Source organism: Lynx rufus, unplaced genomic scaffold (assembly GCF_022079265.1).
Source record: "Lynx rufus isolate CCGP_SWC_20201006 ecotype Redwood Valley unplaced genomic scaffold, mLynRuf1.p SCAF_4, whole genome shotgun sequence".
Lineage (NCBI taxonomy): Eukaryota > Metazoa > Chordata > Mammalia > Carnivora > Felidae > Lynx > Lynx rufus.
In genome coordinates, this window is record NW_025814856.1 from 150,281,234 (window position 1) to 150,302,584 (window position 21,351).

Below are 21,351 nucleotides of genomic sequence, written 5' to 3' on the forward strand. Positions count from 1 at the left end.
ACTCCTCTCAAGAAGGTCGTTTTATATATTTGTAATACAACTGGATGGTTTTGTCACATTCTGCACTTCACCCCGGGATCCCTTAGCCTTCTAAATGATTCTTTAATTTGCATACATTAAGGTTCATTCTTTGTGCTCTCTAGTTCTGTGGGTTTCGACAAATGCATTAATGTCCTATATCTGCCATTACAGCATTATACAAAATGGTTTTTACCACCCCTCTTCCCCCCAAATATCCCTATACTTCATCTTTTCAACCCACCTCCCCTTTCCCCACATCTCTGGCCATCACTAATCTTTTTACTGTCACTACAGTTTCGCCTTTTCCAGAATTCATGTAATTGGAATCATACAGTATTTAGCTTTTTTCAGACTGGCTTCTTTTAGTTAGCAATATGCATCAGATTCATTCATAGCTTTTCATGGCTTCGCAGCTCATTTCTTTTCATCACTGAATAACAGTCCATGGTATGGATTATGGATGTAGTATGTGATACACATATACCAGTTTGGTTATCTGTTTACCTATTAAAGGGCATCTTGGTCGCTTCCGTTCAGGGGGATTATGAGCAAAGCTGCCGCAGACATCCACCCTGTAGATTTATGATCGTAAGTTTTCAAATCAGTTGGGTGTTGTTTTTAGCTGTTTATAGAAATTGTGAGGATGAATGGGGTTGCGACGGTGGTGAGGACAGACTTACAAATAAACAAAGTTGCCCCGGGGGTAAGTGCTTTAATGAAACTATGAATATGATGAGTAAACTTGTATATAAGAAAAAGGCAAAAGTAAAAATACCCACATTTACTCTTAGGTGCTATTTTAAAACTTACTCTTAGGTTCTATTTTTTTAAAAATACTTAGCATTCCTTTCCAGGAAAAACACTCTTTGTCCAATTCCCCCTTTCCTCCTAGGCCCCTCCCCCCACAAGACCACCCTGCTGGAGACTTGCAGCTACAACCACAGTAGAAGACGGTGAGTCAGGTGGCTGTGAGTCAGATAGCACCAACATTTTCTGTCTGCAAAGATAGTCCTGGGAATTCACTGGTGACAGACACCTTCAGAATTTAATGATTTTTCTTCTTCCAACTGAAATAGTAGGAGAGAACATCCATGTAAGGGTTAAAAAAAAAAAATGCTCTTGCCCATTAGAAGGGAAAAAAAAGGCAGAGGGACTTTCCGCTATCTGGAAACATGGAATTAATAGGCCAAAAGAGCAAATAAAATAATTTTACCAACTCATTCAGTGCTAACAGTAAGTAAATTTATTCTGGGATTTGGGGTTCCTCCTCCAGGGATTTTTTTTTAATGTTTATTTATTTTTGAGACAGAGACAGAGCATGAGTGGGGGAGGGGTAGAGAAGGAGGGAGACACAGAATCCAAAGGAGCCTCCAGGCTCCGAGCTGTCAGCACAGAGCCTGACTCGGGGCTCAAACTCATGGACCATGAGATCGTGACCTGAGCTAAAGTCAGACACTTAACTGACTAAGCCACCCAGGTGCCCCCAGGGATTGCTTATAAGAGGAGCTAAACCCAGTGGAACCAGCCACATGGGAATGAATCCTTGCTTTGTCAAGAGCTAAGCTTGTGTCTTTCAAGAAGAGCTTTTGTGTTAAATTTCCAGGAAGAGAGGCCAGGGGTCTGTTAAGGGGCTTCTTGCTTTCTGTTTGCACACCTTTGAATGTTAGGTGACAGGGTCAGCTGGGCCCATTGGAGCCTGATTTGTATACCAGTCAGCAGTGAAGAAGATGGAATAGAGAGAGAAGAAAAAAATGTGTGTGTTTACAGCCTGGGCAGTGGGGACAAGCGTTGGTATATGCACATCCTTCTTGAATGTACAGTCACCTGCATATTCGTAAAATACAGCACAAGCTCAGAGGCTCGATTCGGTTAGCAGGTCCTTTTTGTGTGTAGAGGGATTAATAGAGTGGAAGGAGTGTAGACAGAGGGGCCAGATTGTAAGTGCAGAGAGAACTTTCTCCAACACCCAGCATGACAGGAAATTTGTAAGCTGCAAGTGATCAGAAACTTTTTGATGAACAGAACATAAATATGAGAAAATTAAAGATTTCTCTTTAAGTGAAAAACAGAAGAATCCAGATAGAAGTTGTAATTTATAATGTTACAGTTTAGTTGGTGAGTGTTTTTAATTAATCCCTGGGTAACTATATTTTTAAAAATCTTGCTATAGTTCATATATTTGGCTAAAATGCATTAGTTAAATATTTATGTGACTAGTTATATATTTATAATGTCTGCTCTTTTTATGGAGTGGTTTTACAGAAATAATCATAAGTGACTGGATCGAAAGTTATTTTTACTTTTTCCCAGCTAACCATATGTAGGAAAAACCAAGCTAATTGGCTCCTGAAACTATAGCAGATTGACCCCCTGAGTACTAACCCACCTGGAACTCTTGTACCTGGGTAGCAACAATCAATTGCTGTCGAGCTAGCTTAGCAAATGCAAATACGTCCAGTCTTGGCGCAAATTTTAGGCTTATGTTAATTCTCCTTCCTCACTTCTGGACAGGTAGGTACATGCTGGTTTACTTCTATAGCAGAAAGACAACTTAGCAGACAAGGAATGTTGTAACCAAACTTCCACACGTGAGACACGTGTTCTGTGTAAGCCCTAACTCTGATTGTATGTGGTTAGCTTGTAGTATAAATTTTCCCCAGTTAGTGTTGATATTTTCTACCACGGAAAGTCTGGACTCCCAAAGAGTTCTAGAGCTGGAATTTGAAGCTTAACTAGTTAAGTGTATGGTCTAAGGTGATATATCTGATAAACGACAGCTCCAGGAGTAGAATCCAGACCCCTCTTTTGCTGACCCAGTTCTCTTTCTCTTCTACCTACCGTATTATTTAAAACCTTCTCCCCCTTTCCTGTTCTGAGTAATTTGTTTACATTGGATTTTAGCACCAACACTTGTAACTATAAGGGAACTATTCCGTTCTTTGGCACTTTCAGGAAAAGAACATCTCGCACCACCTCCTGTTTAGGGTGACTTTGCTTTTCTTTTTGCTCCTTTCTCTAAAGGCAGAGCACATTTCACTCCAAAACCAAATAACAAGCATCTCTCTCCTAATTTGTGGTTTTCAAAATTTTCGACTGTTTTTTTCCCCTTGCTGTCCAGAATGCTGTCTGAAAAGTCACAGTGATTTTAATAATTGATGGCTACTTTATGAAATTGTCAGCCTGGATCCATCCCCCTCCCTCCTCCAACCCCGAATCCTTGAACAGCTAATCCTTTTATGTTGCTTCTTTTTTCTCTTTTTTTTTTTTTCTTCCTGGTTTCATTTAGATAATTGTATTATTCGCCCTGGAATATAATTGCCGTTACACTATGGGGGGAGGGGGGCGGCACAAGGTGGGCTTCCTGCTGTTGGCATCCGCGGGTTGCAAAATGTCTGTTATGCTCTAGCCTCTAATTTCTTTGCCATCCCACCTTTTAAAGATTTAATTATACCTGTGTGGAAGCATAATTTGAAATACGACTTCTGATTCTTTGGGAAGATAGACTAATCCATTGTTAAACGTGAACAAGCATGGCACGGTGGAGAAAACTTTGGACTGGAATCTCTGTGCCGCTGAACAAACAAGTTCTGAATGCCTACTGTGTACCGGGCACTGGACTGAGCACGAAGGAGGGCAAAATTTAAAAGAAGAGAGAAAGTGCCTTCCAGGATGGAATATCTTGGTGATCTGCTACCCACTTGTGATGCAGCTTTGGGCAGTGCACTTAACCTCTTTGGGCCTGCCTTTCTCATCTCCAAACAGAGGATACTGGTCCTCTTTAGAATATCCTTCCAGCTGTAACATTCCATGGTGCTCTGGAAAAAGACCATCAGTTATCAGCCAAATTCCCTTGTTGTCAGATCTGATTCGAAGAGCAGGGGATGGTAAAAAGTATACATTCTCTGTGACAGAAGTCAGTTTGTCACCTCTGAAGTCAGAGACGGTCCAGTGTGAAAGCTCTTAAAGGATTGCCTTTTCTTGGCAAATGTATTTTCTACCTGGTAAGTCCAGCATGCCCAAAGCAAGGTGCATTTTGGGAACAGAAGGTGATCGTCTCTGAGCCACTACAAGTTGTTCGGAAAGGAGCAGTAATAACTTTTCCTCCCAAATTACTGCCTGATATCTTTCTTCCGTCTCAATGAAGCTGTTTTTTCCAGTGAGAATTTGGATCCTAACACGTGTTTTTCACAAGTCGGAGTTGCGCTGTCCATCGGTTGGAAGAAAGTTTGCAAAATGGTTCTTGTGCTTCTTTATATGTTGTTATGTTTCTCTTTGGAGGCGTCTAGTTTGGATACAGTGAAACTTGCCAACCCAAGAACTTAGAAAATGGAGGATGCGAATGGATCAGGCTCTGTAACTTTGAGGGGAAATGATATTCATCTCTGTCAGATCCTTATAGTGTTGGATAAAGCAAACCCAAAATGACAGCATATAGCTGGTTACAAATGGAACACAAATAACACATAATAAAATAGAGATTTAAAGTAGATTTTATAACATGTTTATTTCCGGGAACAAATCATAACCCATTTGCCTTATTGGAAAAACAATTTTCTTGTTACACAGGGAAAATGGAGTATTTAAAAAGGAAATGAATATGACAACCAAATGGACTTGGTTGAAATTGGCAAATGTGTTTCTTATTTACTTGTTGTTTTTGCGCTGGGGAGAGCGATACTGGGCCTAGACTGAACCTGCTTTCAGGAGTGATGGTTCTTTTCCAAAAACCTAGCCATCTGGGGTAAAGTCGTTTGTGCACATCCTGTCCTTTCCGGGCATATAAGTGGACACCGGAAATCTGTCCCCTTCATGTACAATCTTCATGCTCTCCAGAATTTTCAACCTACCTCTTTTTTCCTCTTCATCTGTATGCAAATCTTTGCAAGCAGCCCTCTCCTCTATTGTCCAGTAATAAAATATTGTCAATCTAGTAGTAGGTGCTCCTCTTTTTTGTCGTTTTATTTATCTTCAGGACTGTGTTCCTTAGCCCAATGCTTCTAAAATTTTAATAATCATTTTAGCCACCAGGAGGATCCTTTTAAAATGCATATTCTGATTCAGTGAGTCCCAGGACACCTGGGTGGTTCAGTTGGTTAAGCATCCAACTCTTGACACAGGCTCAGGTCGCGATCTCACGGTTGTGAGATCAAGCCTCACGTCGAGCTCCACGCTGAGCATGGGGCCTGCTTGGGATTCTCTCTCTCTCGCTGCCCCTCCCTCACTCGTGGTCTCTCTCTCTCTGATTCAGTCTGATTGATTCCTTAGGTTCTACATTTTGAACCAACACTGAAGTAATGCTGAAGCCGCTGGTCCGTGAGCCATTCTTTGAGTAGAAGGCTGTACACGAGGGGCCAACAAGCTTTTTTCTGTAAAGGGCCAGAGAGCAAATATTTCCATGCATCTCTGCAAGCTGTATGGTCTCTTTTCGAACAGTTGGGCCATTGTAGTATAGAAGCAACCATGGACAATGTGTCAGTGAACGAGCATGGCTGTGTTCCAATAAAACTTTAATTATAAAAAAATATAGCGGCTGGATTTGGCTCGCAGCCATAGTTTGCCAACCTTTGCTTTAGACAATGTCTTTGAAATGATAAGTGTGTTTTTTAAACTTGAAGGTTTTCATCCAAATGTTTACAAGGGATTGTCTTACAATGTTAAGCATATGCGTGAAGTGGGTAAAGGTTAATTTGTGCTCTACCAGTATTACTCGAGGAAAAAAAAAATGTAGGCCAATCAACAAGGTATCTTTTCTCTCTAGGGGACTTAGAAGAAGGTGAGAGGCATCATGTTTTAGCGCTGTTGTGGCACAATGTGACAACATTTTGAAAACTCACTTCCTGTCTGGCAAGCGGTGGTTTACGGTCAATTTATTGTTATGGGCACGCGTCTCTCCGAAGCCTGACTCTTGTCTGCCTATGTGCCTTCCTCCCATCACATCCCTTGCCATATCACTTGGCGCTGATCCATATTTGGGTAATGAGATAGTTTGTTGTGCCTGCAATGAAGAAAATGATTTAAAATGTTTTTTAATAAGTTAACAGGAGCAAGTGTTGAAATTACTGTAATGAGATAATGACAGTGCAGCACATTGCTTTGAAGATTGTGCTCTGGTGAAAAATGTACACTCTTAATAAATTCATTTTCACCGTATTTTCCTTGGCCAGGTTGTTTAGCCTTGGCCGGTCTGCCGGTAGCAGAGAAATAGGCAGATGAGTTAGTAATCAACAAAGAAAGAACACCAAAGAGGACTAGTGAGCTTTAGGATATCAGCCATGGGGGACTTGGGGTCAGATCTTACCAGGACAGGTGCCTTATGGGAAGATGAAAATCCAGACTTCTGAACCGCCGGCCAGTGTAACAGGTGCAGCTTTTAAATCTGTGGACGTGGGTCACGTGTAACTTTATTTCTTTGAAGTTTCAAGTGTTAAACCTGAAAGTTCTCTAAGTCTCCTTGCATGTACTCAGCCGGCACGTATCCTACGTGTACTCAGTACGCAGCACAGCGTGAGATAGGGAGCTACCGAGGTGAGAAGGCCCAGAGACTGCCGCTAAGTGTATTATTTAGGAGACAGTGGCAGTCAGCAAATCCGTGTTAGACCTTCCGCGATCTACATTTGTACTTGGCACGTTGGGAGTTCAGGAGGGGGAGTGGTCATTCAAGAAAGATTTCATAAAGGAGGTGATACTTAAGCTGAATCCACAAAGGTGGGGCATATTCAAAGTAGAGGAAAAGACATTAACAAAATAGAGAGACATGGAATAGCATAGCACATGAAAGAAAAGAGATACGTTGTCTTCTACACCTATCATGGAATCCCATACAGCAGCGCATGAATAGCATGTTCTACATAGTCTGGATGAATCTAACGAAATTACGTTCAAAACGAGAAGCAAGACACAAAAGAATATGTAAAATACGATTCCATTCATAAGAATTATGAATTATACTAAATATTTTAGGGACACATATCCAAGTGGTAAAATTATAAAGAGCAGCAGCAGAAGGATTATTATAAAGGTTACCACAGGTGGTGAGAGAGAAGGTTTCAACTGGGGCGGAGAGAACTTGGGATACTGGAAAGTTCTGTTTTTTGGTTTTTTTTTTTTTTACCATGTTTGGGGCTCCATTGGGGGTTTGCTTCCTGATTAACATAAACATACATTGTCATAAACCTTCTCACGTAGATGTTACTGTGAAATATATGTGTCTTATTTCACAATAAAGAGGTTTTTTTAAAAAAGAAAAACTCTGAGATAGGCAGTAGGAAATGAAACAGTAGTCATGAAAGGGGTCAGGCTGTAGAATCACATAATCACTGATATAGGTGGGCATGGAAAGCCAGGTCTATGATGGTCCCAGGTTTTTAATTTGTAGACTAGAAAGATGGCATCTGTTGAGACCGGGAATGTTGTATCCATACCAGGTTAGGGCTTTTCTGCTCTCTCTCCTCTCAGGCCCATTCTTATTCTACCCAAATGTCATTTTTTATACCTGCTTCTTCAGATGAGTATAAATCAGCACCATTTCCCCCATAGTCCTGTCAAGAAAATCGCTCAGTTGCCCCATCTTCATGCTCAGGGATTCCAGCAATCAGCTCCAAGGATGTGTATTATGTTTTACATTTTCACCCAATTTCATTTCAGAGTGTTTACTCCACCACACATTCCGTTCTTACCAGGTTGGCATATACCGTGCTTACTGCTCCCTTTTCTTTCCCCGTCCTTGGCCATACCTCTCCGCCATGTTTCCATAAGAGGGACAGCATTGCTTTATCCTTTTCCTCAGATTCCACCCCATTTTTTTTAATGTTTATTTTTGAGAGACAGAGTGCGAGGGGGGAAGGGCAGAGAGAGAGGGAGACACAGAATCCGAAGCAGGCTCCAGGCTCTGAGCTGTCAGCACAGAACTCGACGCGGGGCTCGAACTCAAGAACCATGAGATCATGACCTGACCTGAAGTCAGACACTTAACCGACTGAGTCACCCAGGCACCCCAGATTCCACCCCGTTTTTTTTAATGTTTACTTTTGAGAGGCAGAGCGTGAGTGGGAGAGGGGCAGAGAGAGGGAGACCCAGAATCTGAAGCAGGCTCCAGGTTCCTAGCTGTCAGTCCAGAGCCCAATATGGGGCTCGAACTCATGAACCTCGAGATTATGACCTGAGCCGAAGTCAGATACTTCACCAACTGAAGCACCCAAGCGCCCCAGATTCCACCCCATTTTTATAACCAAACTTAAAATCCCCTTCAGAAGGCCATTCCTGACTAAAAAGGAAGTCTGAAAATATCGGTGTTTACATGAAAACCACACTGAATTTTCTACTTGGATTGTGATCAATTCTGGTCTTTCTCATATGGATTTTGTAATTTTTAATTTAAAAGGGCCTTTCCTTAATTCAAACCTGAAAATTCAAAGCTGACGTCTTGAAATTAAGATTGGTGTGTATAAGGAGCCTCCCCATCATGGGAGCTTCGGTTTTTAATGCTGCATGTTTTCTCTTTATGTGAACCTGAGCGAATAAGCTGTTATCTATTTAGAAGGATGATAGGGTGGCATACTCTGAGCAGGTAGGCACGTGCTTTGTGGTGTTGTCCTAGTGCAAGAGCCGCAGCCACAGTGTCCACGGACCGAGTTACGAGAGGTGATGGGGAACATTCCATTCGGTTGAAATGCATTGAGCACGGCCAACGAGCAGAGGTATGGCCAACTAGCGGAGACGATGGGCTTAGGAACAGAGCCTCTGCCCATTGTGCTGGCTGAGACATCTGTGGGTCAGACTCCTCCCAAACTGTCTGGAAGCTGCTTCTCCCGGAAAGTCAGAAAACCCTTTCCTGGGGCTCGGCGGGCTTTCTCCTTGACAGAAGCGCTTTGCCTCTGGCTGCCCTCTCCAGCACACAACTCCTGCCCCATGTCCCAGCCACACCATTCTCCCCTCTCACCCAGCAAATCACATCTTTCTTGACACCAGTCCGGAGCTTGGTTGAAACAAAACTCTGCACTTGCAGTTGCCAGGCAGTGAGGTAGAGGAGGCCCTGCTTACTTGAACCGACTAAAGGTCCATTGTATAATCATGTCGTGAACGCAAGTCACGGTAATCTGGTCTTCGCTGTAGTGGTGTCAGAGTGCTGACGGTGCATTCTTGTTTTGGGGGGAGCGGGGGATGGGGGACAGGGAATGAAGTGTCTCTTGTTGACTAGCTCAACTTGTCAGGCTTCTAGGATTTAAAAGAACATAAAAGGCAGGCGGTTGTTCACCATAACAAACCAAGAGACTTTGCAGTGAGTTCTCTGATGAGCGCTCTCACCTCCTCACTCCGCCCCCCCCCCACATATACACACATGCACGTGCCCGCACACACACGCTCACACACACACACTGGGGAAAATTGTAATTTAGAGCAAAAAATAGTCGAACATGACCCTGATTTTATGTCTACATAGTTGAGCTTCAGTCAAGCAAAGAAATAGAGGGTAAACCGAAAGGAAATTGGAGGAAAGACCACGCAAGAGGCAAGCTAAGGCTGGAATTTCGTAAAATCCATTTCTAGGCCCGTCAGCTGCTTGCTTCATTACCTTAGGCTTCCATTTCATCTTTGAAGTCTTTAGTTCTGTCTTTCTATTCATTTCCTTTTCCTTCAGTTTCTCATAAACCTCAAAATGCTAATAATAGAAATCATAGGCCGTCAACCCCGAGTTAGTCGAGTACCTTGTAAGCACAGCCATCTGATCACCCTTAGCTGAGGTGTGGTTTTGTGGGGGTGACGTGTATCCCCCTGGTGGTCGTGGGGGCCTAGCGAGCACCCCCCCTTACAGTACTGGTGTCTGTAGATTGCCCCACCATGTATTAGGCTGAAAGAGTCCGTGCGATTGCTGCCGGAAATTTAGGACCACTCAACTGTAGGACGGGGGTCAGCAAACTTTTTTCTGTAAACAGCCAGTTGGGAAATATTTTAGCCTTCAGAGGTGATATGGTCTCTTTTGCAACTGTCCAACTCTGCCTCGGTAGCGGGAAGGTACATAAATGAACGCACGTGACTGTTCCATCAAACTTCAATTACAAAAATAGGTAGCAGGCAGATTTGGCCCACAGACCATGGTATAGTGGCCAGACTGCTGGATTTCGAGCTGGATTTTCACATGACCTCTCAAACCCATATCATCACAGTGTGCTCTTAAGTGGGTCTCATCACTTGTGTATTTATTCATAAAATTTAGAGTAAGAGCACTTGTCATGGCTCCCTTAGAAAGTTAAATGGGATAATACAGGTGAATAAGACTAACTGTGAAGAACTATGTAAACAGCCTTTTTTTTTCCTCATAAGTATGATTAGCAGCAGCAAGGGCAGTTTTTCTAGAGGAGTAAAAGGATTACTCTTCCCTTCTAGTTTCCCACAACCATATCGGAGTGTCTTAGAACTCAAGAGAGCCCCATGATAGGAGATAGACTGTTCTGGGAAGGTTCATAGACATAGCATTCCAATTTGAAATCCTAACAACGTATCACATAGCAAAGGGAAGAAATCAGAAATGGCCCTTTTTGCCCGAGTACATCCAAGTACACAGCTTCAGGAAGATCTTACAGGAGAGGAGAGATGATGCCCACATAATCTGTGATACCTTTTCCATCACCCGTGGCAGTCAAAGGCGGGATCGGTAATATAGATAGTCTCCTTCCCATCTAAATATTTTTGTGTGAAAATGTTAAACTTACCAGGAAGGATTTGATATACTCAAGGGACGACATAATACTGAAACTTTCCCACTTTCCATATTTTTAACACCAGGGATGATGGCTTGTAAACATGTTTCATAAAGGACAGCGAAGATAATTGTATCTTACGTAGAATGATGTATTCTCTATAACAGAGTTTCTAATTGGTCTGAGCACTGTCTTCAGAATCATACATGGCATTTTCTTCACCCGTTAATGTCTTGCACATGATGTTTAATACATGTTTCTCGAGTGAAAATATGTTTAGGCAAAAGTAAATATGTTTTTTTGATATGGGAGAGCCTCTCAGAAGCCAAGAATGCCAAGATACTTTAATCTCTCAATGAAAGTCTCATCTATTTTAACCTGAAGCCAAGGGACCTGAAAGTAGTTTTTAATCCGGTGGGGTTCTGGTAAATTTTCAACAACCTGCTATCTGGGGAATAAAAAAACAGGGGGTCAGGGAGGTCAATAAATCAAGCCCTGGTTTGTGGTGTTTGTGAACCTCTGTGGTGTAACCAGCCCTACCACGGCCAATTTTAATCTACCAGCATGGTGCTGAATGCGGTCCTGAGACGTGCACAGTATAGAATATTCACCGCATGGATGCGATACATGCAAATAACCTCAAAAGAATAGATGATGATAATAATAATAATAGTACATGTGTGTCTCATAATGCCCGTGGTTCACCAGTCCTAACAGTGGACCAGTTCGCTCAATAGGAACCAGCCCCAGCTCATCACCTTGCTTACCACAATGTATTCTAGTGGCTAATTTAATTGTTTGCCTCCTTTCGTAAATAATGAAATGCTTCCTGAAAGCATGCCTGGTGTCTTGATTTGCTCACCCTTGCAGCTGCGTTTCAATGCATTTCAATCCTTTGCATTCCCCCCAAATTAATATCACTGTGAAACCAAAGATGAGACTTGCCTTCCCTAAAAACTACATTTTCTTTTCTTGGTTTTGGTCAGCTTTGACAACATACTTACTATGAATGTTCATCTCTCAGCACTTCAGCGTATGAAATATTAATGTTTTCAATATCTTGCGACTAAGGATCTGTGGGTTATTCATGGGCATAGTGTTCAAAGAAACAACTCCTATAATATAAATATGTTCAGGAACGATTTTTCAATAGAACGTCAATTTCTTTGATCTGTTTGTGTTCTTCTAAACCAACAAAACACTTCCAGTTCCTGTGATATGCAGATTACTTGTCTGGATAAAATTGTAAAAATTTAAAAATTTTCTCTGGGTGCTGCATAACTTCCCTGTTTTCAGCCCAGAGGTTTGTCACGGAGCAGAGTTGGAAATCCTGGCATCTTTGCATTAAGGAGAAAAGAATATGTTTCCCGTAGCGTAGGCTAGTGTTTTCCCAAACTGCGTTCCCCAGGGTCCAATTCTGTGGGATGTTAATGACACTGTGTGGCAGCCAGTTTCAAGGTAAACATCGGTTTGGAAAAAAATCACTTGAAACAGGTAATTTTACAGTAGTAGCACATTCCAGAAGGGGACCCAGTATACACTGTTTCCTGGTGAATTTCTTCTTACCAGAGTATCACAGGGACCTCATGTTCTGAGAAGTACTACACTCATATGTGAACAGACTTACAGAATCAGGTAATGTTTAGAACCGAAAGGCCTTAAAGGTTACCTTGGTCACCTCCCCACTCCCCCCACGTGTCAGAATCCATTTGACATCACCTCTGCCAGGTGGCCATCCAACCTTTGCTCAATACCCACCTTATCAGGGAGCAGTGTACTCCCAAGGCCACCCACTCCCTCACTGGACTCCTGACCTTTTTTTTTTTGTTGTCAAACCAAGCTCTTCCTTAGGATTGAACCAAAAACCTGCTTCCCTGTACTTCATCCGTTACTTCCAGTTTTGCCACCTAGAATATTGGTGAAGCAAGTTGGCTTCCTTTCCTTCAAGACAACGATCGTGTTTCCCAGAACCTTCTCTTCCTTAAATGGAACATGTCCAGTTTATTCATCTCTTCTTCCTATGAGGAAGTTCCTCATCCTGATTACTCCCCTCTGGGTGATATCTAATGTCGCTCTCAGAATGGGATACCTAAAATTGAACACAGCCCGCTGTGGTCTGCAGGGTACAAATGTTTAACTTTTCAGTCAGCAGATACTCCTGGAGCCACTATCCACTTTGGGTACTCTTTTAGACAGTGGGAACACAGACGGCAATAGAGCTTACAGTCTAGCAGTGGAAAAACCAACCAGAAAATAAGCAAAGAAAGGAGATGGTGTCGCATAGTCAAAAATGTTACAGAGGCAGTAAAACCGATGTCTGTTATACTAGAAAGTGTTTAGGAAGGAGGTGGCTTGTTTTAGATCAGCGGTGAGGGAAAGGCTCTCAGGAGATGTTTGAACTGTTCTCGAATGATACAAAGGAACCAAGAGTGAGCGTCTGTGGGTAGGGGTGTCACCGGAAAGAAGGACCATGTGGGGGAGTATAGTATACTAAGAGAAGCAGAGAATAAAATTAACTTCTAAAGGGTAATCCAGTTAATGTGATCTCCATCAATAGTATAGCGGTCTACATTTGTTAGGACATCGTACCGCTGTTCATCCAGCCTGGAATTTTTGGTTGTTCTGGTTATTTTTCCAAGAACCTGATCAAATTCTAATTCCTGTTGATTTTTTAGAGATTAAAATCTCCAGACTTTTTTTTTAATGCTATTGACAAAGCCAATAATTGGGAACTTAAGGGGAAAACATTCGTTGCTCTTAAACTACATAATTTTGGTTTCTTGCTTCTCAGGATGACATTGAACCCTGACTTTATCATCAGTACAACAAATAGCATTATATGCAAATAGTATTCTCAGTATTCTGGTTTTTTTTTTAATTTAATAAATCTTTTATCTCTTTATTCAAAGGTATCAATAAAATTGTTGTACAGGTTATTTCCAAGGAATATAGACTGTTGTGAATGTCCCCTCAGGTTTAAAGACTCCATTAAGCAACCCTGTCTTAATATATCACCTTTTTTCTATTTTTAATTTTTTTTTTTTTAGTTTATTTTTGGGAGACAGAGAGTGCGTGAGCGGGAGAGGGCCAGAAAGAGGGAGACAGAAGATCCAAAGCAGGCTCCCGCACGGTGAGCACAGAGCCTGAAGTGGGGCTCGAACTCATGAAGAACCATGATATCTTGACCTGAGCTGAAATCAAGAGTTGACTGCTTAACTGACTGAGCCACCCAGGTGCCCCTTAGTATATAGCTTCTCAACGGCCTGCTAATGCTTGACTCCATGAGCTGTCATCTACCCCATATTTTTACCGTAAGGACAGCCCTCAGGATAACTGAAGAACTGTATCAGTCTCCACTAGTCCTATAAGAAAAGAAAATTAACACCCTCGTGAGTACAAGATAGCTCTTAGATCACATATCCTTTTCTAAATGTTCATAACCCAAGAGATGATAGACATTTAATCGATTCTCTCTAAAATGCATTCTTTCCCGTTAAAAAAAAAAAAAAAAAAAGCACAGCATTTTCCTGACTCCGGGCAGGCTGGAGATTAAGGAGTAAGCAAAACTCATGGAATCATCTTTGATAAAAGCATCGTTTCTAAAAGAAAGGAGTAGCCACATCTGTTGTCACTTAAAATCTGTTCCTCACATGGATTTGCACAAAACAAGTTTATATTTATTGAGCCCTGTCACAGTGACCTAGGGGCCAATAATTTGTTAAAGACACAAAACATCACAACAAGTAAATGCAAGACAATCAGGTATCTTGGCTCTGGAGTGCCCCCTATAGGCCCAGGAGACCTGAGATGGGCTAAGTTCCTGGAAGCTAGATCTAGTCAATTAACTGTCTTTCTGTTCCTAATGTTCAGAATCCAGTAAACGATTCTAGCTGGAGGGTAAGTGCAATTCGGCTGGGTGTTAGGCAATCAAGGTAGGTTCAGGCTTCTTGGGAACAGTGCCATTCGTTAGCATGACACGAAGCTAACTATGTGCTCCGTCACCAGCAGGAACACCTGCTTCCTCTAGCCAGCTGAGTTCTGTTGCCATCCACTTCTTCTGAATCTCGTTATGGGCGAGCTCTCACCTCTGTTTTGATGCTCATCCCCTTGATTTTATGGGAAAAGAAAATCTTTCTCTGCCTTCACATCTCAGTCGCTTACCATCAGGCTTGGGCTCACTGGAGGCCCTGCAAACCAATCACAGGCGTTGCCACTTAGACATCCTGAATCAGTTTGGTCCAGTTCAGCTGTTTCTCGAACCCTCACCGAGTGCTCATGTTCATATTCATCTCTGGGGGCACAGGGATCTTGTTCTAGGTGTCCTTCCGCATCTTCTGGTCAGGTTTAACCTCAGAAGAACCCGCGGGCTCATGTCAGCTGAGCCATATCTGTATTACACCGTTCCCTGCCCCCGGGCTTTGCTCCTAGCTCCCCAAAGAGAGCTCTCCTGGAGGTGTGCCTCCTTTCCCTGGCTTGTCTGTGAGCACGGAGGCGCTCATTAGCAGGGCCTGGCAGTTCACGGTCCCTGGTTGGTACGCTGTGTTTACCTTTGCCCTATGGAGGTAGAGCGTTGAGCCCTCAAGACGGGCTGTGCACAGATGAAACAGCCCTCACCAGGAGCGAGTAGGCAGCGGCCTCATGAGACAGAGGCAGTGCTCATGGGAGAGGGTGTGTGTGTGAAACGGTCCATCCCACTTGACTCTGGGAAGAGGACTCATGACGACAGGCCAGCAGTGTCCTTTTAGACTCGTCTCTCCAAGAGACCGTCTGGCCCCCTGCTTCTCAGGGTGAGTCAGCAGGACACGTGGGGGCCCGGGCACTGACGGAGGGAACTCTGAGGATGGCATCCCCTCACACACGCGTGCCCTCTCTTATTGGTATCCTGGTCCCTGGGTATTTCTCTAGTGCATTCTCTTCCTGGCCTCAACTGTTTGGAAGAGAAGAAGAATTAATCCTGTACTTCATATGCTCTGAAACTAAAAAGAGGGCAAGAGGAAAGAAGTTTACATCAGATCTGACAGTCTTACTGATCGTTGCTGATAAAAACTGGCAAAGAGAAAGGTAACCGGAGCCTCGGGAATTCAATTCATTCTTTTAATCCACTCAGCAGATATTTTATTTTTAAAACGTGAGTGCAGCCATCAGCAAAATTGAGAGACTGTGTGGGGCCCTGAAGCACTTTAAACTTTGGACCCTCTTAACTCTCACTCCATCCCTACCTTCAAATAGACCCTGTCGGCTACTTCTTCTGGGGTGTATCCTCCCCACCCTCTCTTCCCTTTACTCCCTAGAAACCAATTAAAAAAAAAAAAAAAGAACTTGCCTTTTGGCATTAATTAAAGAAGGTGCTATATCATCTGGGCCATCAGCTAGGGACTTGTGTGGTTTATGACCCCTACTCGTGAGTCACTAATGGCTCCGTGTCTTTTTTACTTACAGGAAGTAGACAACACAACGCTGCCCTCCCACTGCCCATGGTGTTGTCAATGGCTCCCCCTCCTGTTCCTAGGGTACTACCAAATCGGCTGTTTTTAGCCGCCAGGAGAACTGGACAGTTGCTTCCCTTGTAAAGCTTTCCCAGGCATTGTCAATAGAGAGTAATTTTACCACTTTCTAACTCCTTTCTCAGCCCCTCTCAAACCACCAACCTTCCTGGAATGATCTAATAATCTGAACCAGAAAACTAACTTAGTTTCACCTGTGAGTTCTCACTGCCACTGTGTACTATAGTAGAAAGATTCCTCCTGTCCCGTATGATATGAAGAGAAGGTATGAGAACACCCATGTCCCTATGTCCTCCACTTGGTGGGAAGGATGGATTTCTTCTTTGTTCCCAAGGTACTAGCACAACTGCACATTTGGAGATGTGTGGCTTTGAGTGTAGGGCCCAGCGATCTGTATTGCAGCCTGCAACCCTCAAATCTCCAAATTCACCTTCTCTGGGCTAAGTGCCCAAATGGTGATGGAATAGTACCTGGTAACAGAGAATGATGGACGGTTCTGAAAAGCACGTCTACCTTTTTCTTTGGGGAGAAGGTAGAAGCAGCTAGTGTTAGGAGGCAGGCATCAGGTCAGCTTCTGTGTTTCAGCTGCAAGTCAAAGTAGCTAACCCTGCATCCCCCTTCGCACCTGAGAATGTTGGCAGACGGTTATTACGTATGTAGACTGTAGTGGGAGAAGCTTCGATTTAGAGTCTGGCACCTGGTGGTAAACCTTTAGCTTTACCGCTGTTGAGTCCTGTAAATGGATACCATCCCTCACAACTCTGAGCCTCAGTTTCCTTACCTGTTATCCGAGATACTTACCTTACAGCCTTGTCCGGAAGATGAAACGACCTGGAACACGTAAAAGCACTTTGTAAAGTGAACCCCTACATGAATATTGATTTTAAGAAGCTGGCCTGTATAGTTAAAAAAGAGCATGGCCTTTGAAATTAGACATGGGGACAGATCCAAGCCGTGCTACTCAACTGGCTGCTTGACCTTCTACAGGAAGCCTGACTTCCTTGAGGCTGTATACATTTGACCCTTGAACAACGTGAGGGTTAGGGGCACTGACCTAACCTCTCTGTGCAGGAAATCCATGTAAACTTTTGACTCCCCAAAACATTAGTAGTAGCTTACTGTTGACTGGAAGCCTTACAGGTAACATAAACAGCTGATTAACATATTTTGCATGTTGTATGTATTATATACTGTATTCTTACAATAAAATAAACTAGAGAAAAGAAAATGTTAAGAAAGTCAAAGAAGAGAAAATACATTTACGGTATTGTACCGTATTGAAAAAAGACCTATGCCCATACTGTTCAAGGGTATACTTGAATGCCTTGAATACCCTATAATACTAATTCGACCCTTACAGCATCAGTACGGAGATTAAATAAGTAACGCGTAAGAATACATTATGAAGGCAAGTGCTATGCCGTCGTAAACGAGAAAATAGATGTGTGATGCCCTAGCGCCTTGGAGTTGGACACACTGCCCAGCCTCATTCCTGGCATTGCCCCTTACCAACGTGCGGCATTGCCTCTTTTGTAATTGCTTATTTTCTTCTCTGTCACCCACAAGTGTGTGAATTACTTGAGGATGGAGAGACTATATTCTCACCGCCTGTGCGTCTCCTAGCGGAATATCAAACGTGTAGCAGGTGCCAAGAAAGTCTGTTGGGTAACCAAATACATGATTTTTTAATCTGCTGATCCTTTTATACTATAGCACGTCATAGGTATCACTTTCACTTTTTATGTTTTTTTTTAAATGTTTATTTTAGACCACGCATGCGTGCACGCAGACACAAGTGGGGGAGAGGCAGAGAGATAGGGAGAGACAGAATCCCAAGCAGGCTCTGCACTGATAGCACAGAGCCTAATGCGAGGCTTGATCTCACAAACCTGTCAGATCATGACCTGAACCGAAACCCAAGAGTTGGACACTCAGGTGCCCCAGTATCACTGCCATGTATAAAGATAACCATCAGTTGGAACTGGGAGGCCAGTGGCCAGTTCAGGTAGCTTGTACAAAACCCCATTCTATACCTCCAGGCCTCTCGATTCAGGTTCCTTGCTTGGTAGGTTCTTATGTAAAGCCAGAAATGTGATGGAGCCACAGAACATTTTTTTAAAAGTAATGACCTCCACTTGATCCACCTGGATGACTGCCTTCTAATACCCTGAGACTAAACAGACATCTTTCATCTGGTAAATGGCTTTGGTGAAGACACTCCTAAACATCTTTTGGAATCCTACCCCTTGGAAACTCCTCGAGGGTGGGGATTTGGCATTTTCAAGGTGCTCAGGGAACGTTGATTCTGAAATTAAAGGGTGTTGGGGTGTCTGGGTGGCTGACATGGTTAAGCGTCCGACTCCGGCTCAGGTCATGATCTCACGGTCTGTGGGTTCGAGCCCCGCGTCGGGCTCTGTGCGGACAGCTCGGAGCCTGGAGCCTGCTTCGGATTCTGTGTGTGTGTGTGTGTGTCTCTCTCTCTGCCTCTCCCCCACTCATGCTCGGTCTCTCTCTGTCTCAAAAATAAATAAACATAAAAAAAAATTTTTTTAAAGGGTGTTCTGTTCACAAACATCAGAGTTTTCTTCTGCTTTTACCCCATGGCGGCTAATCCAAACCCTGTAGTATTAAATTATTTTCAAATAAATCAAAATGGTGGCACCTTCTTCAGCATCTCCTCTGCTTCATGTGTTCTGAAGAGCAAGTGGCATCAAGGTGCCACTTGCTGTCCAGTCCCAGGGTGCGCTTCCACTTCTGATGGCTTATTTGGCCACAGTCTTCCACTCCAGCAGGTCTCTTTGCTGCCATCTCTCCTGCCCTGTGGCTACTGGACTTTTCTCCCCCAAACCTTGCAAAAGCCCACCCATTGGCACCAATTTGGTCTTCAGATACCTCGGTCCACTTGTCTCATTGATCCTTTCCGGTTGAGTTAAACCTACCACCATGGTCTGTGCAGTGTTCCTTTTTCCAATCAGCCATTAGAAGTAAATGGCACCACAGCTCCTGCTCCGTTTCACACACGTGTCCCAGAGGTAGCACGATGGGACATCAATCTTCGGTGCCACCTGGCTCCCTGATAAGCTTTTGTTGTATACGTGGCTATATTGTCAAGAGCCTCCCTTCCTTCTTCCCACCGCCTCATCCTGAGAGAGCTTTTCTGAATATGACAAGCATCTAAAGACAAATTATCTCCTCACAAAGTTAATTTCTGTTTCTCAGCGGGGAGCCGTGGGTGCCCGCTGGGTTTGCAAGTGCTGCTGTTTGGTTAATGGATGAGTGTCTCTTGGATCCGGGTACCCACACCCGAACTGCTGCAGCGCCTGCCTTTCCATTTGCTTTAATTTCCTACTTGCAGCTGGCGTTAGGAGACCTAAATGGGTTTATTCACAGGGTAGTGGCTTACAGTCATTAGCACTGGAAGGAAATCATATTGGAGACAAGGACCAGAGAGCTGCTTTCGTGTCATCCTTGATCAGTTAAGACAGTTTGGTTGGTTTTCTTTTTGTTTTGATGTTTATTTTTGAGAGAGAGAGAAAGAGCGTGAGGGGCAGAGAGGGAAGGAGACAGAGGACCCAAAGCAGGCTCCGCGCTGACAGCAGAGAGCCCGACTCGGGGCTCAAACCCAGGAACCGTAAGACCATGACCTGAGCCGAAGTCAGAAGCTTAACCCACTGAGCCGTCCAGGCACCCCCAGTTGTTTTTTGTTTTTTGTTTTTAGAGAGAGTGAAGTCACAAAATCCTTCTAGAGCCAGAACAAATGACCTAACATAAAAGGTCCGTCTCCGAGTTGTAAGAGTTGAAAAGGCAGGGAATTTTTGTGTGTGTTCCAAGTACCGGATCCTGAAGATTAACTAAAGTGCAGGATGAACAGGATGAAAATCGCTCTGAGCACCGTTAAGTGTCGTTGTCATTGCTTCGTATGCTAAAGCTTTTTAAAATGCAGGAAATTTTGTAACAAGTGGTCGTGTCATCATGCAGAAAGCAGAGCCAGAAGTGGACTAGAAATTCCTCCGAACACATCCGGAATGTGTCTAAGTTACAACGTTGTTGCTGTTAGAGGTCAGACAAGGTCAAATATCGGCAGTTTCATGTTGTCCGGGCCTCGCTAGGCGGGCTTTTTAGACAGAATTCTGAAGGCCAGCCGCACCATAGACAGGTTTTTCCTCTTTGAAAAAAATCCACAGCCTGTAGGCCAGTACCCATATGTCCTCGAGAGGAGCCCAACTCTAAGCTGTAAACCGTGGGAGCCAGAAATAGGCCTCAGAATTGCAGCGTTACGGGAACAGCTGGTCACGCAGACTGGCGAACGTTGGCCAGCTCCCGTCTCGTCGCCGAGCCTCCTTTTCCACGGTGCTTCCGCACGCCGCACGCAGGCCAACGGAGCATGAGACCATCGAACTAGAAGTCCCGAGGAAGAAAGGAAGCGAGCCATCAATTCCTCATTCCTCAGTAGCGCCTCTTACGATGGACAGCTTTAGCTCCGGGGCCTCCGGGGAGGTGTTTGGCCATTTGTGGGGGGGGAGGCAGGAACCATGCAAGACAAATTAAGAGTGGAACAACCCGCTCCCCCGGAGCCGCTGTGCGATCTCGGGCAAACATCTTAGTGCCTGATAGTTTTTGGTGGCGTACTAAGGAAAATAATATTTCAGAGAAGGGCTAGTGAGTTGACGATCAAATAGTAAAGTGTCTAGAGTCAATGCGCATAAATGCTTAATGGATGTTATTTCTCTTTTTCCTCTGTATTTGCAAGTTTGGGGCATGACATTTAAATTCTTTAGGTCCTGCAAGAGCACTTACACCCTGTGCAAGCGCCATAAACATTTAAAGGAGCCGCCACGTATGCATGAAGATTCACTGCATTTTATTCACTGCCATACATGGTATCCACATGTATGTATATTTTTTCTCTGTATCACTAGAAATAATTCAGGCACCTCAGCCAACCTCACCTATTTCCTGTCCCCTTGACTTGCTGAGAGCATTCTTTTTAGGTTCTTACTCCCTCCCTCACTTTTCTCTACTGGGATGCTTTTCTAGCCGTCTTCAAATATCTAAATATCACCAGCACAACTGTCACCTCTTTCATAAGGCAGTGGTTATTTCAAGAAAGAAATAAGAATCAAAAGCTA

The 21,351-nt window shown here is 43.6% G+C and overlaps 1 protein-coding gene and 1 long non-coding RNA gene across 2 annotated transcripts in view; one reads left to right on the plus strand and one right to left on the minus strand.

Moving 5' to 3' along the window:
* The window catches only part of EXOC4 (exocyst complex component 4), a 756,122-nt gene that overhangs the window by 556,591 nt on the left and 178,180 nt on the right, over nucleotides 1-21,351 (plus strand). The gene's annotated exons all lie outside the window — the stretch shown is intronic.
* Nucleotides 14,340-21,351, minus strand: part of LOC124523834 (uncharacterized) — an 86,698-nt gene continuing 79,686 nt past the window's right edge. The window contains exon 6 of the long non-coding RNA XR_006965110.1: nucleotides 14,340-15,645. This is a non-coding gene — a long non-coding RNA (uncharacterized LOC124523834). The remainder of the gene's footprint in view (nucleotides 15,646-21,351) is intronic.